Source organism: Rhinatrema bivittatum, chromosome 12, assembly GCF_901001135.1.
Source record: "Rhinatrema bivittatum chromosome 12, aRhiBiv1.1, whole genome shotgun sequence".
Classification (NCBI taxonomy): domain Eukaryota; kingdom Metazoa; phylum Chordata; class Amphibia; order Gymnophiona; family Rhinatrematidae; genus Rhinatrema; species Rhinatrema bivittatum.
In genome coordinates, this window is record NC_042626.1 from 209,063 (window position 1) to 226,446 (window position 17,384).

A 17,384-nucleotide genomic window follows, 5' to 3' on the forward strand; every position below is an offset into this window, starting at 1 on the left:
CTCCTGTCAGGCCAATAATGCAGGATAATTCCATATTTGCAAGGTTGGTGGCATTCCCATCCTCCTGCCCTCTTTTCTGGGTTTCATGAAATGTATAGGTCTTCATTTATTTGATGGTTCCATGATTCTTACGCTATGTGATTTCTCAGTTAGTTAGTTTGTAAGCTTATCTATTCAAATGTCTCAGCTGAGAAATGGTCAGGGATACCCGAGCCAGCGAGCACCTTGGGAGTGGGTGTCAAGGGTTTAACACTGAATTATTTCCTTTGGGACAGTAGAGTTACAAATTGGGCACAGTAAAGGCAGATAACACAGCGGGGGGATGGATGGAGGTGGCTGTCTGGTTTGCGTACTCTTGATTCTGAGCACTGCGGGGATTAAAAGTTTGCACCCTATTTCCACATTTTGTGTCTCCTTGGTTGTTTGTCTGTTCTCACGGAGGCTGCCAATGTTACTGATTCCATGCATACTGCAGAGAGGCATTCCCAGGGGCACAGGTGAATGAAAAATCATTTACATGTATATTTTTGAAAATATGCCATGTCTACATGGACATTTACATTTGTGCCTACTCTGTCACAAGTGTGAATGTGCATCTATGCCACACTAAAGTACAGGTGGCCTTAAGCATATAAATTCACTTTGAAAATTAGGATGAAATCCACATATACTTTGCACATGTGAGCCCTAATACAATACTGACAAACCTTAGTGCTCAGTAGATATCAAAGAGTGACTTTTTTTGTTATGAAATATGGCTCTTGAGTTAAAAGGATTATGAGCCCTGGGGTTATGCACCTGAGATGATGTCCAATGACAGAAATAGATTGTGCTTGAAGCAATATTGCTGTCTAAGCTTCTGAACGTTGCCAGGTACTTGCAACCTACATTGGTCACTGTTGGAAACAGGATGCTAAGCTTGATGAACCCTCGCTCTGACCCAGTATGGCAACTTATGCTCTTTTGAACCCTTTTTTAGGCCCAGGCAGAGTCCATCAGCTTACCAATTAAATTGTTTTCTAATTTTATGGATGTTATTTTATTGTAACCTGCTCTGATAACTTTGCTTATGGTACGGTATATACATTTTAAATAAACAAATGCCTCTACATTTATTTATTTTAAAGTATTTATTGCCCGCAGCCTCCAAAGCTCTAATATAAGGAGGTTTTATTTCAATATTTGCAACTGTATTTTCTTTTCTCGATTAGACACAAGAGAGGCTGAATTAGCATTTAACCCCTTTTTGTCTCGGTTACCATACGTCCAATATATGGACACTAGCTCTTTCTGTTGTCAGATAGGTTCAGATCTATCCAAGATGCCAAATGAAAATAAACCACAATATGTAGAACCCTCAATTGTTAGGTGTGGTTGTCTCACCTGAACATCTACACCTATTTCACTTAGCACTTTCTACTTATTAGTGCAAAATATGCGTGATGCAATTACAAAGCTGTACGACGCATCTTGTGAAAAAATGCACTCTCTCTCAAAGAGATTTTTAAAAATATGCTTACCTACTGTAGATTGATAGATTAATAATCCAGAAAAAGTAACAATTCTCAGGATAAGACTCCACTAACTAGTTTATTTCTTGAAGGAAACACAGGCCATTCCATTGTATTTAGCACAAATCCAATGCGACTAGATACAGACAGAAAGGTAAAGCTAATGATGGAACAGATCACCTGCTTTTCTTTTTTATACAAGAAGCTCCTGCTGCTGACAGATGATGAACTTCTTCCCTTTGCATAAAAAATAGAACATTTCTGGCATATGAGCACTCACTCACTTGAAATAAATCTTTGTTTTCATCCGATACATTTTTCTGCAATAACCACCAACAAAAGATTCAAAATGACAAATAGCACTAGAGACTGTAAAGAAGCAACTTTAAGATACAACCATTCCACGGACACAAAAGGAGAAATCGTTGGCAGAAACTCTCAAATTTTCTGCCGTGAGGAGAGGACGCGGTGGCGCCTCAGTAAATTATTTCCTGGATGCCGCATACTAAATGGAAAGGTCAGGTAAGGGAGGGAGCCCCAGTACAGACGAGCATTACGGGATTCTGCGCCGCTGCGGATACTTTGCTTCCGGTAGACCCTGCCGTAACGTATGAGGTAGAGCAAGCCCTGTCGCTTCCTTAAGTCCCGGAGCCCCGACCACTCCTTCCCCGCCTTTTCATGCCGCAGCTGCGGGACCAGGCGTCTGGATGGATGGCGTCCTCCGAGGCGGGATCTGCCTCCAGGACTGCCTCTTCTTCTCAGCTACCAGTGGGATGGGGTCTACTAGTGGCTTCACAGACCTCCTCTTCTCTGTTACCGCTCTGCTGCGATGTGCATGCCCGCCGGTCCACGATGGCCTGAACCTGTGCAGATGGATCTGGGGAGATTCTAAAATTCTACATCAAATCTGCACACACGTGCATATGGACCCGTGTGGAGTTGTTTTAAGCTATCCTCTTTATGTGGGAGATCCTCCCTTCATCCATCAAAGATAAGACATGGCAGACCTCCACCAACATTTAATTTACTATATAAAATGTGTGGAAGATCTTCAAGACAGCTGTAAAAAACAATTAAGAGACCCCTCACTAAGTGATGTCATCGAGGGGCCAGAAAAGCTCTTCAAATGCAGATTAGAATCCTGGCTCCCTGGCAAATAACCCAGAGTTACAGCCCTGAGCTCCATTAGTGCCTGAGAACCTGCTGTGACAAAAGAGAAACTCCTCAACCAAACCCAGCCAAAGGCAATTATATCAGAGCCCAGCGTAAGGCAGGTGGGAAGCAGGACAACGAGAGTAACCTGCTCCTCTCCCCCACCTGCAGGTTCTCCATCCAGAGCCCGGCGCTATAGCTGAACCCCCAAATTATAGTTTCATTAAAAAATTGTATTACTGAATTTTAAGTTTTAATGTTTTATTGATTATATTTAGAGACCTTTGTTTTCAGTTTTTATTTTACTTTTCTTGGAAATGTATCAGGGTTTATTACAACAACAAAAATGGAGAGATGAATGGGAAATAATTTTTCTGGGTAAGTATGTTTTGTTAAGAACATAAGAACATAAGAAATTGCCATGCTGGGTCAGACCAAGGGTCCATCAAGCCCAGCATCCTGTTTCCAACAGAGGCCAAAACCAGGCCACAAGAACCTGGCAAGTACCCAAACACTAAGAAGAACCCATGCTACTGATGCAATTAATAGCAGTGGCTATTCCCTAAGTAAACTTGATTAATAGCCGTTAATGGACTTCTCCTCCAAGAACTTATCCAAACCTTTTTTAAACCCAGCTACACTAACTGCACTAACCACATCCTCTGGCAACAGATTCCAGAGTTTTATTGTGCATTGAGTGAAAAAGAATTTTCTCCAATTAGTCTTAAATGTGCTACTTGCTAACTTCATGGAATGCCCCCTAGTCCTTCTATTATTCGAAAGTGTAAATAACCGAGTCATATCTACTCGTTCAAGACCTCTCATGATCTTAAAGACCTCTATCATATCCCCCCTCAGCCGTCTCTTCTCCAAGCTGAACAGCCCTAACCTCTTCAGCCTTTCCTCATAGGGAAGCTGTTCCATCCCCTTTATCATTTTGGTTGCCCTTCTCTGTACCTTCTCCATCGCAACTATATCTTTTTTGAGATGCGGCGACCAGAATTGTACACAGTATTCAAGGTGCGGTCTCACCATGGAGCGATACAGAGGCATTATGACATTTTCCGTTTTATTAACCATTCCCTTCCTAATAATTCCTAACATTCTGTTTGCTTTTTTGACTGCTGCAGCACACTGAGCCGACAATTTTAAAGTATTATCCACTATGATGCCTAGATCTCTTTCTTGGGTGGTAGCTCCTAATATGGAACCTAACATCGTGTAACTACAGCAAGGATTGTTTTTCCCTATATGCAACACCTTGCACTTGTCCACATTAAATTTCATCTGCCATTTGGATGCCCAATCTTCCAGTCTTGCAAGGTCCTCCTGTAATGTAACACAGTCTGCTTGTGATTTAACTACTCTGAATAATTTTGTATCATCCGCAAATTTGATAACCTCACTTGTCGTATTCCTTTCCAAATCATTTATAAATATATTGAAAAGCACCGGTCCAAGTACAGATCCCTGAGGCACTCCACCGTTTACCCTTTTCCACTGAGAAAATTGTCCATTTAATCCTACTCTCTGTTTCCTGTCTTTTAACCAGTTTGTAATCCACGAAAGGACATCGCCTCCTATCCCATGACTTTTTAGTTTTCGTAGAAGCCTCTCATGAGGGACTTTGTCAAACGCCTTCTGAAAATCCAAATACACTACATCTACCGGTTCACCTTTATCCACATGTTTATTAACCCCTTCAAAAAAATGAAGCAGATTTGTTAGGCAAGACTTCCCTTGGGTAAATCCATGTTGACTGTGTCCCATTAAATCATGTCTTTCTATATGTTCTGTGATTTTGATCTTGAGAATAGTTTCCACTATTTTTCCCGGCACTGAAGTCAGGCTCACTGGTCTATAGTTACCCGGATCGCCCCTGGAGCCTTTTTTAAATATTGGTGTTACATTGGCCACCCTCCAGTCTTCAGGTACAATAAACAGTAATTAATGAACAAAAAATAAAGTTTAAAAGGCAGAGGGGTAGAATGAAAGTGCAAAGTGAACACACTTTAATATCTGTACTGGTATCATAACCTGTGGGGCAGAGCCATTGGCTGCGCTTTTTTGTGTTTTCTTTTTGCAAATAAAAACGTGGTGAGCAAAAACTTCAATAACCAGTGCAATGACCTAGATCATACGAGCTGTGTCCTTAGTGGCTTAAAACATGCCAAATTCTAACCAATATGTGGATCCCAAAATGGAAGAATGGCCACAAAAGTAGAGTCAGTAAACACGAAGAAATTCCCGGGAGTGTAGGGAGACATCTCATGTTTTACCACTGATTCAGCAATTATGAATCATAATAGCCGAGAAACTTACAGGCCAGAGTGGGGACAGGCCCCAGCACGGTCACCACAAGAAAGAAGTGAACTTTAAAACTGCATTGTCTCAGTGGAAAATGAAGAACTTTTGTCCTGTTACACTGAAGGATCCCTTATCAGATCTGCCTGACTGCATGTTCCTGTGTCAATAGGAGCAAAGCAGACAGAGACAGCCAGTGTCAGGGATGAGCCAAGGCGAGTCCATAAGTCAGAGAAAAATGCTGGCACTGGCAGACAGCTTGGCAGTTCTTCCCCCAAAGAAATGGGGAGGGGGAATGCGGCAAAGACCCTCCACCCACCACGTGGTTATGCATGAGCTTACGCATATTTATCAGCTGGGAAGTATAAGACAGAGGGGCAAAGAAAGAAAAAGGGAGAGCAACCCTGAAACCAAAAGGAGGAGAAAGGCAAGCGAAGGACCCCCTGAAAAAGTAAGGGAGAAAGAAGGCACAAACCCTGGGAGAAAACCCGGAGAGCGGATCCTGAGAACGACCCCGAAGGGCCAGAAGCAGAGCAGCACTCCCTGCCACTGAAGGAAGAAGCCTGGGTGTGACCCAGAGAACGGAGCTGCCTGCTCAGGTGCGGAGAGAGTAGGACTGAGTCTGAGACAGGGAGGGGCAAGAGCAAGCACAGACAGCCTGCCGGTACCAGAACCAGAAGCCCGTCTCCTTCCGGGACCACCAGCCCACTCTGCCGGTACCAGAACCAGAAGCCCGTCTCCTTCCGGGACCACCAGCCCACTCTGCCGGTACCAGAACCCCGTCTCCTTCCTGGACCACCAGCCCACTCTGCCGGTACCAGAACCAGAAGCCCGTCTCCTTCCGGGACCGCCAGCCCACTCTGCCGGTACCAGAACCCCGTCTCCTTCCTGGACCGCCAGCCCACTCTGCCGGTACCAGAGCCAGAAGCCCGTCTCCTTCCTGGACCGCCAGCCCACTCTGCCGGTACCAGAACCCCGTCTCCTTCCTGGACCGCCAGCCCACTCTGCCGGTACCAGAACCAGAAGCCCATCTCCTTCCTGGACCGCCAGCCCACTCTGCCGGTACCAGAGCCAGAAGCCCGTCTCCTTCCGGGACCGCAGCCCACTCTGCCGGTACCAGAACCAGAAGCCCGTCTCCTTCCGGGACCACCAGCCCACTCTGCCGGTACCAGAACCCCGTCTCCTTCCTGGACCGCCAGCCCACTCTGCCGGTACCAGAGCCAGAAGCCCGTCTCCTTCCGGGACCGCCAGCCCACTCTGCCGGTACCAGAACCAGAAGCCCGTCTCCTTCCGGGACCGCCAGCCCACTCTGCTGGTACTAGACCCAGAAGCCCATCTCGAATACAGGATAAAATACAAGGCCTTATGCACCATACACAAATTAATATATGATAAAGAAGCAGACTGGCTAAACACAAGCTTACGAGTACACGTTCCACAAAAAAACCTCCGCTCAGCAAACAAAGCACTACTAACAATCCCTTCAGTAAAGTCAGCAAAATTAACCCAAGTGAGAGAAAGGGCTTTATCATTGGCTGGGCCCATACTATGGAACACGATGCCCCCCGAACTCAGATTACAGAGTAATCTCAAAACTTTTAAGAAAAATTTAAAAACATGGCTCTTTAAAAAAGCCTTCACTAAAGAGTGTGGAGGGTAGAGAATGAAAGTACAGGGTAATGCAGATGAGAATGAATTTACTCAATTCTACATTTAAGAAGTAATATCTCAAAGAGATAGTAACTCAATAATACACCTGGACTTGACCAACATTACTCAAATAATGATTTTATTTATGAAATTGTAACCGAACTTTATTGGCACCTGTTAGAATGTACGATATCCTACATTTACTCACCTTAGTCTATGTGCCTATTTGTAAACCGACGCGATGGTATATAACTTAGCGACGGCATAGAAAAGTTTTTAAATAAAAAATAAATCTCCTTCCTGGACCACCAGCCCACTCCGCCAGTACCAGAACCAGAAGCCCATCTCTTCCGGGACCGCCAGCCCACTCTGCCAGTACCAGAGCCAGAAGCCCATCTCTTCCGGGACCTCCAGCCCACTCTGCCAGTACCAGAACCAGAATCCTGTCTCCTTCCGGGACCACAAGCCCACTCTGCCAGTACCAAGCCCAGGAAGCCCATCTCCTTCCGGGACCTCCAGCCCACTCTGCCAGTACCAGAACCAGAATCCTGTCTCCTTCCGGGACCACAAGCCCACTCCGCCAGTACCAAGCCCAGGAAGCCCATCTCCTTCCGGGACCTCCAGCCCACTCTGCCAGTACCAAGCCCAGGAAGCCCATCTCCTTCCGGGACCTCCAGCCCACTCTGCCAGTACCAGAACCAGAAGCCCGTCTCCTTCCAGGACCATCAGCCCACTCTGCCAGTACCAAGCCCAGGAAGCCCATCTCCTTCCGGGACCTCCAGCCCACTCTGCCAGTACCAGAACCAGAAGCCCGTCTCCTTCCAGGACCATCAGCCCACTCTGCCAGTACCAAGCCTCTCCCCTGCACACATTCTCCAGCCCTCCAGTCGGAGTCTGCCTGAAACCTAGACCAAGGGTAAGTAAGTTAGTCATAAGTATGAATATAATAAGCAGGCTAAGGTTTATGGCATGTCTGTTACCAGCATAATACAGAACTTTCTTTAGGGAAAACTGGTGCTTAGTGACCAGGATGTTAGACAGAAATTGTTATTTTCTAAATGCTGAACCTTGCCAAATCTGATAAATAAAAGTCTATTTCTGAGGAGAATACACGTGGTCTTTTCCTGACTTAGGATGGCAAGTAAGGTGGGAGGCCTTGTAGCAGACAAATCTCTGCATCCCTAAAACAGCTTACAGTCAAAATAAAATTAAAATTGAAAATGAAGGTCCCTAATTATATTTTACAGTAGGTTGTGGTCCACTTAGAAGGCAGAATGTAAATATGTAAATTAAATTGTAGAAAGTAATGTATTAGTAAGCATCTCACCTCAGTTCTAGTTTACTACTCCAATGGCAGGTAGTCGTATTTAAATTCAAACAATGCCATGGTTTATCATATCTCTGTTTTTGATATGTTGTAAACTGCCTAGCATGACAGGTACGACTGGAATTCACATTCCATGTCAAAAATTAAACTGCAGGTTTCCAGAAACAGTATTTCCTGTAAATTCTGAATTTAACCAGGAAGTACCCTATTATTTCATTCCTATTCCCCTAGGACTCACCCTCTCTCTCTCACACACAGTCAGAGCTGCTTGGTATCCACAGCTGATTTTTCCTAGCTCCTGCTGAATTTTCACAAGTGAAGCAGAGGAGGACTTGCTTATAAAGGATGTGTGGCACAGTTCCAATCCCTAATGGAAACCCAACAAGAAAGGCCTCAGAACAATTCAAAGTTTCTATCCTGCTCACAGAATTCAAAGTGAAACACTACAGCTAAGTTCTCAGCAGGATTCAGAAATTGTGAACACACGAACTGCATGTTAGGGCACTAAGCTCGCTGTAAGAAGAAGGTGGTGATTTTCTGCACCGGTCAAGAAGGATCTTACATTCTGAACTCGTTAAGATGAGGAGGCATTTAGAGACCTCATTGCTCCTGGAGAAAAGCGGTTTCGTTTTTGTAAGCCTTAAAACTGACATTTTCCTTCAGGTACTTCCCATTTCTTTTAATTGAAGAGAACCTTGCATGTGACGAGAAAGGTCGATGGCAAAGTCTCTTTTAGGGCTGGAAATGTTTCCCATTGTCAGAAGGGATGAGCAGCACCAACCCATTTCTGGGGCCCTCCAGCATTCATTAGACTGGGAGTCTTCCTTCGCTGTAACGTTCAAGGTCAAACTCTGGGGACCATGTTTGAATCGTGACATGCGAGGGGCTGCGCGCAAATCGGCTTTGTTTTGCAGTTTCTTTAGTTACTGCGGTTCCCCGGAGAACCAGGACGCCCTATAAAGCCAGAGCCCAGATCCAGGCAGCAATGCCAAGGTCTCGGCGTCCTTTCTGCACCCTCCCGCCCGCATCCCCGAGCCCGCGCCCGTCCGACCCGCCGCGCTATAGCAGGGTAACCTGCAGCCTCACCTCCTCCATGCACCGCCGCCGGCAAAGCGCAGCTTCCAGAGCAGCGGGATGCGCGCGCAGCCGCCCGTGACGTCAGCGGCACCTGTGCGCCTTGCTCCTCGCCAGATGTTGCTGGAGCCAGGCGCAGTCAACTTAGCGGCTCAGCCCAGCTCATTTCAGAAATAGGACTCTCTGCCTCTATACGTTCCACGTTAGCCCCTGTATTTTATTTAAAAGTACATCCCCTACTATCCACTATTCTAGGCGGGTAACAATACATGGATAGGAAATATTTCCTCAAAAGAACTCAACAAATACTTTTATTTCTTTGGTTTAGATTGCACCTGTCAGGCACTTCAAAATGGATTACATTCAGGTATTACCCATAATAAAAACATTTTCCCAACAAACTTGCATTAAATACCACATCCACTGCTGGCTTGTCTCCTCCCCACCACCTCGGAATCAGCAGACCACTTTATCTCATCTCTCACTGCCTGTCTTAACTCCCTCCCCTTTACTACTGCTTCATCAACTCCAAATGCATGTAAGAATAATAAAGCCTTTAATTTCTTCCTGAAATGGTAAATGCAGCCTCTCTCTCTGGATTTTTCTAGTAAAACATTCCAGAGTGCAGGTCCCATTGATACAAATGCGCTCTTTCATCTTTGCCAGTCCCAATCACCATATTGACGGTACGTCCAATAAGTGGCTTCCACTCAGTCTTAACGACTGGGGAGGATGATAAATATTCATTACCAAGCTAATGCAAAATGGAACTTCTGTACTGGGAACCAGTTAATAGGGGTGTGCATTCGTTTTGAACTTAAAAAAAAAAAGTTGCGTTTTCCATTTAACTTAAAAAAGTGATGAGGCGTAAACGATCGGATTTCCAACTTATTCAACATAGCTATGTTGAATAGGGATGTGAATCGTTTTAGGACGATTAAAATTATCGTCCGATAATTTTAATATCGTCTTAAACCGTTATGGAACACAATACAATAGAGATTCTAACGATTTATCGTTATAAATCGTTAGAATCGTGAGCCGGCACACTAAAACCCCCTAAAACCCACCCCCGACCCTTTAAATTAAATCCCCCACCCTCCCGAACCCCCCCCAAATGAGTTAAATAACCTGCGGGTCCAGCGGCGGTCCGGAACGGCAGCGGTCCGGAACGGGCTCCTGCTCCTCAATCTTGTTGTCTTCAGCCGGCGCCATTTTCCAAAATGGCGGCGAAAAATGGCGGCGGCCATAGACGAACACGATTGGACGGCAGGAGGTCCTTCCGGACCCCCGCTGGACTTTTGGCAAGTCTCGTGGGGGTCAGGAGGCCCCCCACAAGCTGGCCAAAAGTTCCTGGAGGTCCAGTGGGGTCAGGGAGCGATTTCCCGCCGCGAATCGTTTTCGTACGGAAAATGGCGCCGGCCATACGCGTATGGCCGGCGCCATTTTCCGTACGGAAAATGGCGCCGGCAGGAGATCGACTGCAGGAGGTCGTTCAGCGAGGGTTCCGGCGCCTCGCTGAACGACCTCCTGCAGTCGATCTCCTGCCGGCGCCATTTTCCGTACGAAAACGATTCGCGGCGGGAAATCGCTCCCTGACCCCCGCTGGACCTCCAGGAACTTTTGGCCAGCTTGTGGGGGGCCTCCTGACCCCCACGAGACTTGCCAAAAGTCCAGCGGGGGGTCCGGAAGGACCTCCTGCCGTCCAATCGTGTTCGTCTATGGCCGGCGCCATTTTCCGTACGGAAAATGGCGCCGGCTGGAGATCGACTGCAGGAGGTCGTTCAGCGAGGGTTCCGGCGCCTCGCTGAACGACCTCCTGCAGTCGATCTCCTGCCGGCGCCATTTTCCGTACGAAAACGATTCGCGGCGGGAAATCGCTCCCTGACCCCCGCTGGACCTCCAGGAACTTTTGGCCAGCTTGTGGGGGGCCTCCTGACCCCCACGAGACTTGCCAAAAGTCCAGCGGGGGTCCGGAAGGACCTCCTGCCGTCCAATCGTGTTCGTCTATGGCCGCCGCCATTTTTCACCGCCATTTTGGAAAATGGCGCCGGCTGAAGACAACAAGATTGAGGAGCAGGAGCCCGTTCCGGACCGCTGCCGTTCCGGACCGCCGCTGGACCCGCAGGTTATTTAACTCATTTGGGGGGGGTTCGGGAGGGTGGGGGATTTAATTTAAAGGGTCGGGGGTGGGTTTTAGGGGTTTTAATGTGCCGGTTTTGCGATTTTTCGATTTTTCGATTTTTCACGATTTTTCACGATATTTTACCCCCCCAAACGGCAACAATACGATTCCCTCCCCCTCTCAGCCGAAATCGATCGTTAAGACGATCGAGGACACGATTCACATCCCTAATGTTGAATACGTTGGAAATCGCGATTGTTGATCTAAATAAAAATTTAAACCCCTCACCCTCCTTAATCCCCCCCCCCCCCCAAGACTTACCAAAACTCCCCAAGCTGGCCAAAAGTTCTGTGAGGGTCCGGGAGCGGACGCATGGGGAATCACGTGACATCCGCGTCACTCCGACGTGACGCCGTCACGTGGTCCATCGCGGTTCCGCTCCCGGACCCCTCGTTGGGCCCAAAAGGCACTTTTGGCCAGCTTGGGGGGGCCTCCTGACCCCCCCAAGCTGGCCAAAAGTGCCTTTTGGTGGGGGCCTCCAGCTTGGGGGGGCCTCCCCCAAGCTGGCCAAAAGTTCCTTTTGGGCCCAACGAGGGTTCCGGGAGCGGACCCGAGGGGAATCACGTGACGCCGCATCACTCCGACGTGGCGCCAACGTCACGTGCTCCTTGCAAAGGAGTTCAGAAATGGCGTCCTGACCCCGCTGGACCACCAGGGAGTTTTGGTAAGTCTTGGGGGGGGGGGGGGATTAAGGCGGGTGAGGGGTTTAAATTTTTATTTGCACATATGGACATATACTCAACTTATGGAATTCTCCATATGTCCATATTGACCGCAAATGACCCCCCCTTTCGACTTATGGACTTATGAACTTAAACTTTTGGTCTGCACATCCCTACCAGTTAATACCAAAGCTGCCCCATTCTTGATTACTTGCAAGGCCCTTCCTGTTTTCCAGCTAGGTAGAACTAATGACTGTAACACAGTCCTAAAATTGTCCTGGCTTAAGAATGGTTTTAGCAGTGCAGTCGGTTGCTTTATTAGGCCAATTGAAAACCTACAAATAACGGTCCACAATAGTACAAGTTGTGAGACTTTTTTTTTATTGGACTAACTGAACATATCTGATTAGTTTTCCAGCGCTGTGCTTCCTTCATCAGAGCAGTGAGGAACTTGTGCAGCTCCACTGGGTTTAAAGAGCATAAAGGCAGCTAGGCCTTATGGTGTCTGCATGTGTCTTTGTGGCTCAGTAATAGGAGAAAGTGGGTAGGAGGTAACTGACAGTAAAAGTTTACAGTTCAAAGGCCTAAATCTGATAATGGGTGAGAAAGCCAGTGGCCTTTATAGAGGGAAATTTTCAAACAGCCTACATCCAGATCGATACTCTAAGGCCGCGGTAGAAAGAGTGCGGCAGTGCCAGGCGCACCCTCGTTCCCCGCACGCACAGTTCTCTTCACCTAGCGCTCGATACTCTCTTCAAATTGCATGCAAATGCAAGCCGCGGCTGCGAAGCCCTAGGCAAGCGTTAGGCCCGCGCAACCCATTTTACTGTATAGAGCGCCTATACAGTATCCTGGGTTCGCGGGCCTAACGCTTCACGGCCGCGCTGGTATCTGTCATTTCAAATGTCATTTCAAATGACAGATACCAGGAAGTGGACAGTTATGTTCCCCGATGCTCGGCAAACTTTCCCCCAGCCCCCGTGCACCTGCCCTGGCCCCATCCGGTCTCCGGTGCAGCCCCAGTCCTGTCCCCTCCTCCCGAAGCAAAAAAAACCGAAAAAGTAGCAAGGCTCGGGCCTGCTACGGTAGTCCCTTCTCCCTTCTCCTCTCCTCCTGATTTCGGCGCTCAAGGCGGCCGGGTGGGCGTGCATTCATCCAGGCAGAGGGAGCCGGCGGCGAAAGCGGCCTCCGGCTCCCTCTGCCTGGATGAATGCACGGCCCCCGCCGGCAGTGAATGAATGCCCGTGCGATTTCGGCGCTCAAGGCAGTCACATGATGTGACGTCACGCCTTGAGCGCCGAAATCGCACGGGCATTCATTCACTGCCGGCGGGGGCCGTGCATTCATCCAGGCAGAGGGAGCCGGAGGCCGCTTTCGCCGCCGGCTCCTTCTGCCTGGATGCATGCACGCCCACCCGGCCGCCTTGAGCGCCGAAATCAGGAGGAGAGGAGAAGGGAGAAGGGACTACCATAGCAGGCCCGAGCCTTGCTACTTTTTCGGTTTTTTTTTTTTTGCTTCGGGATGAGGGGACAGGACTGGGGCTGCACCGGAGACCGGACGGGGCCTTGAGCGCCGAAATCGCCCCCCTTTTTTACACTTTATTCCCGTTTTAATTTTCTAACACCACACTAACACCAAGTAGAGGGTAGGCGGTAAACTAACAGGTTAAGGACGCGGCAAAATAGCGGGTTACAAAGGAGATAATCTGAGCGCGCGTCACAGTATCGGAGGGGAATAGCTAATTCCTTCATTATACAGCTACTTCGTTCATTTACATATCATATACATGCTGCGTGCGGAAAGGGTTATGCGTCTGTTTTAAGAAGCGCTAAGGACGCGTGAAACTGGAGACTGTATCGCTGGATCGCCTTACACGTCTGAATTGTGCGCTCCCAGCACGTTAGACGGGAAATCTTCAACCGCACGTTACAGTATCGACCTGATAGTGGTAAAGTCTGCATGAACAGTGTACATATATTTTATTCAGGATTTCCAAAGCATGTAGATTCACGATGAAAACACTTGGGTAATTGGATGTGTAAACACACATTCATTCACGTAAAGTTACACCTCTTCTTCACAGGTAATTTTTTTAATCAAAAAGTATGCACATAAGTACACCAATGTCAGCCCTGAGCACTCTCCTTGTCCATGAAGGTTTATGCGTGCACGAAGCCCAGCTCAATTTTAGAACAGATATTTATGCCCATAAATCCAGGCTTTATGGGGTAGATTTTCAAAACATTTGCATGCATAAAATTAGCATATATGTGCATAAGTAGTTTGCACTTGCACACACACAGTTTTATAAACATCTACAATGCTCTCATACATCTGGTCTCATGCACAAAAAGGGGGTGGTCTAGGAGCCAGGCCAAGCGGTATGGATGCAAGTTGCTATTTTATAAAAGACTTGTGTACTTAGATTTGGTAACATTTGCATAATTTTATACTTGCTAATTGTCTTGCACAGTTGATATCAGACTCATCTATTTTCTGTTGGCTGGGGAGGAGTTTGGTGGGAACTCAGAGTGAAGAACGAAGAGAGTCTCAGTGGCCTGGAGAAAGCCTGGGTGAACTTTGGAGGTTTCGGCAAGCTGGTGATTTCAATTCGATGCACGTGTTTTAAGATATATTGAATTTCAGGTGCAAAACAGGGTTTTACATGAACAACTCACAATTTTGTCATCGATAAGCAGTCGGAGTTAGCCATGATCGGAGTTAGCGGGAGAGCGCCTGCTCTGCCTGTGCACACGATTCAGTGACTTAATTTATTTAAATTAGTGCCCGCGGTAAAAAGAGGCGCTAGGGACACTAGCGCGTCCCTAGCGCCTCTTTTTTTGACAGGAGCGGCGGCTGTCAGCGGGTTTGACAGCCGACGCTCAATTTTACCGGAGTCAGTTCTCAAACCCACTGACAGCCACGGGTTTGGAAACCGGACGCCGGCAAAATTGAGCGTCCAGTTTTCAACCCCCGAGCCCATTTAAATTTTTTTTTTTTTTTTTTAACTTTCAGAACCTCCAACTTAATATCACCATGATATTAATAATAATTGCTTAATATCACAGTGATATTAATAATAATTGCTTAATATCACCATGATATTAAGTTGGAGGGTGCACAGAAAAGCAGTTTTTACTGCTTTTCTGTGCACTTCCCCGGCACTGGCAGAAATTAACGCCTACCTTGGCATACGTACTAATTTCTTAAAGTAAAATGTGCAGTTTGGCTGCACATTTTACTTAGTGAATCGCGCGGGAATACCTAATAGGGCCATCAACGTGCATTTGCATGTTGCAGGCGCTATTAAGTCTTGGGGGGAGGGGTTCGATGTGCGTTTTTGACGCGCTATTACCCTTACTGAATAACGCTGCCGCACTGATAGTCAGTAGAGCTTTTTGCTCTACTGAACATGTGCGGCGGTTCCCACGCAGCCAGGACCCTGTAGGCTCCGCAGCCTTATTCATCCACTGAGGAGCATGGACACATTTTTCTCTCTCTCCTTCAAATTTTTCACCTCAGCATGTTGCCACTAAGATCCTGGGTTTTTTTTCTTTCTATAATCCACTGCTTCTGCAATCCCACAATGACACTTTTGAGTGCCAAAACTCCTTTTTTTTTGTTTTTCTTCAATGGCCAACAAGAAACTGGTGAACGTCTTCAAGGCCTGTAGATGCGAGCGATTGATGTCCATTATGGGGACACATACTGAGCGTTACCATTGACTGAGGCCTGATCACGACCAGCCCAGCTGTTCCACAAGCAGTGCCATAAGCATTAACTCTTCACATTCGATGCCGCCCAGGCCTCCAGTCTACCCCTAAATGCTTCAACTGAGCACAAAAGAAGCCAACACACTCGCAGTGCGTGGCTTCAGCGAAACACAAGGTTTCAAGGGTCGAAAACATACTGAGCATCAGAAAAGCAGAAGCATGCCTCGATGACCTGGAAGACACTGAGTGAACTGGTGGAGGTTTTGGAAACTGGTGATTTCACACATTTTAAAATATACTGACTTTTACATGTAAAACTGGTTTTTAAGTGACCAAGTCACAAATTTTTCTATGTATAAAATATAAAATGGGTAAAAAAAAGTACCCGCTTTCAATACATTGTAAATATTCATGTATAAGGAAGCCTACACATACATGTATTTTAAAATCTGCACGTACCTGATACACACGGGTTATAAAATACTATAGTAATTCTCCATGTGACCATATACATGGATAGATGGGGCCACTCAGGTATTTGAAATTGATTCCCTGTATGTGCAAATGGCTTTAGAAAAATACCCCCATTAAGTCCTTCTGTATGTTTCAAAATTATTGATCTTAATCTAATTGTACAGCATATTTTTTTCAGTCAATACCTAATTAACCAAGCACTGGTGCTGCTGACATTTTTGTGCTGTTTGTCTCCAAGCAACAACTTCGGATACAATACTGGTTGGAAAATGATGTAGTGGGGCCCCCTCAGTTCAATTTAGCTCACTATAACAGATGAATATTTGAGTCCTTCATCACAAGACTGAGTTCAACATGTTTTAGAGCCACTCAGGGTCTCTGAGATTAAGCAAGATTGAGTAGTTCTCATATCTATTAAAGATATGTTACATACCTTGCATTAATAACTTAAACTTAAGCCTTGAGGCAATTTTGAATAAAACCAAAACCTGCTGTAGGGTCTCTGGTCTAGAAACTGTATTTAAGTTTTCTGATTGTCATTAATATCAGATTACTACTAATGTAGTTTCTCCCTGTGATTTCATTTCTTAATAAAGCTACATTATCCTGGACTGGAGTCTGGTATATTTTCTCCATGATTCAGACTGATTTGTATTTGTCATGGAAAAGCATTCTCACTCCTGCATTTTCTAGGCTTCCTCTCAGCCTTTATAGGATTTGTAATTAAGGAGCAGATGATGGTTGTTCCATGCTATTTTTGTATCTCTCTCTCTCTCTGCATCTTGGATATTTGCTGGGTGTTGCGTCATCCTTGTCCCTCTGCTGGTACAGCAGGCTCCTGAGAATATGTCACTGCAAAGGAAGGCATTTCAATGCGTGTGCTGTCCTTAGTGAGCCAAATAATTGTGTGTTTTATTTTTCAGCACCACGGTACTGCAGAGCATGAAACTAGGAGTGGATGTGAATCGACACAAAGAAATTATTGTCAAGGCCATTTCAGCTGTTCTCTTGTTACTCCTCAAGCACTTCAAACTGAATCATGTCTATCAGGTATGTGGAGGGCTCCTTGGAGCTTTTGTCTCCACCTTGGGGGTTTCTTCCTTGAAACATGTCTGATCTCAGATGTTACTGAGTCTGGATCCAGTGCTTTCTCTTAGCATGAGAGAGATGCAAAAATACCTGAATCTGAATATCCTTTCCACCTGGAATACGCTTGATTGTGCTCTGTCCTCGTAAGAGGGACAGCCCCTGGTCATCTTCTCTGATACCAAACACCGCATTGGTATATATTCCGGTCACCTCTGTCCTTCAGGCCACTTTAATGACCTAGAC

General features: G+C 46.5%; 1 protein-coding gene across 4 annotated transcripts in view; it reads right to left on the bottom strand.

Moving 5' to 3' along the window:
- Nucleotides 1-9,168, bottom strand: part of SLC6A17 (solute carrier family 6 member 17) — a 64,691-nt gene extending 55,523 nt beyond the window's left edge. For 3 of the 4 annotated variants that reach the window (XM_029573494.1, XM_029573491.1, XM_029573495.1), the window contains exon 1: nt 9,031-9,168. The gene's annotated coding sequence lies outside the window, so the exon portion shown is untranslated. Of the gene's footprint in view, nt 1-8,182; nt 8,288-9,030 lie in introns of those variants that run through there. The other variant, XM_029573492.1, reaches the window with a different exon arrangement.
- Nucleotides 9,169-17,384: the final 8,216 nt, after the last annotated feature.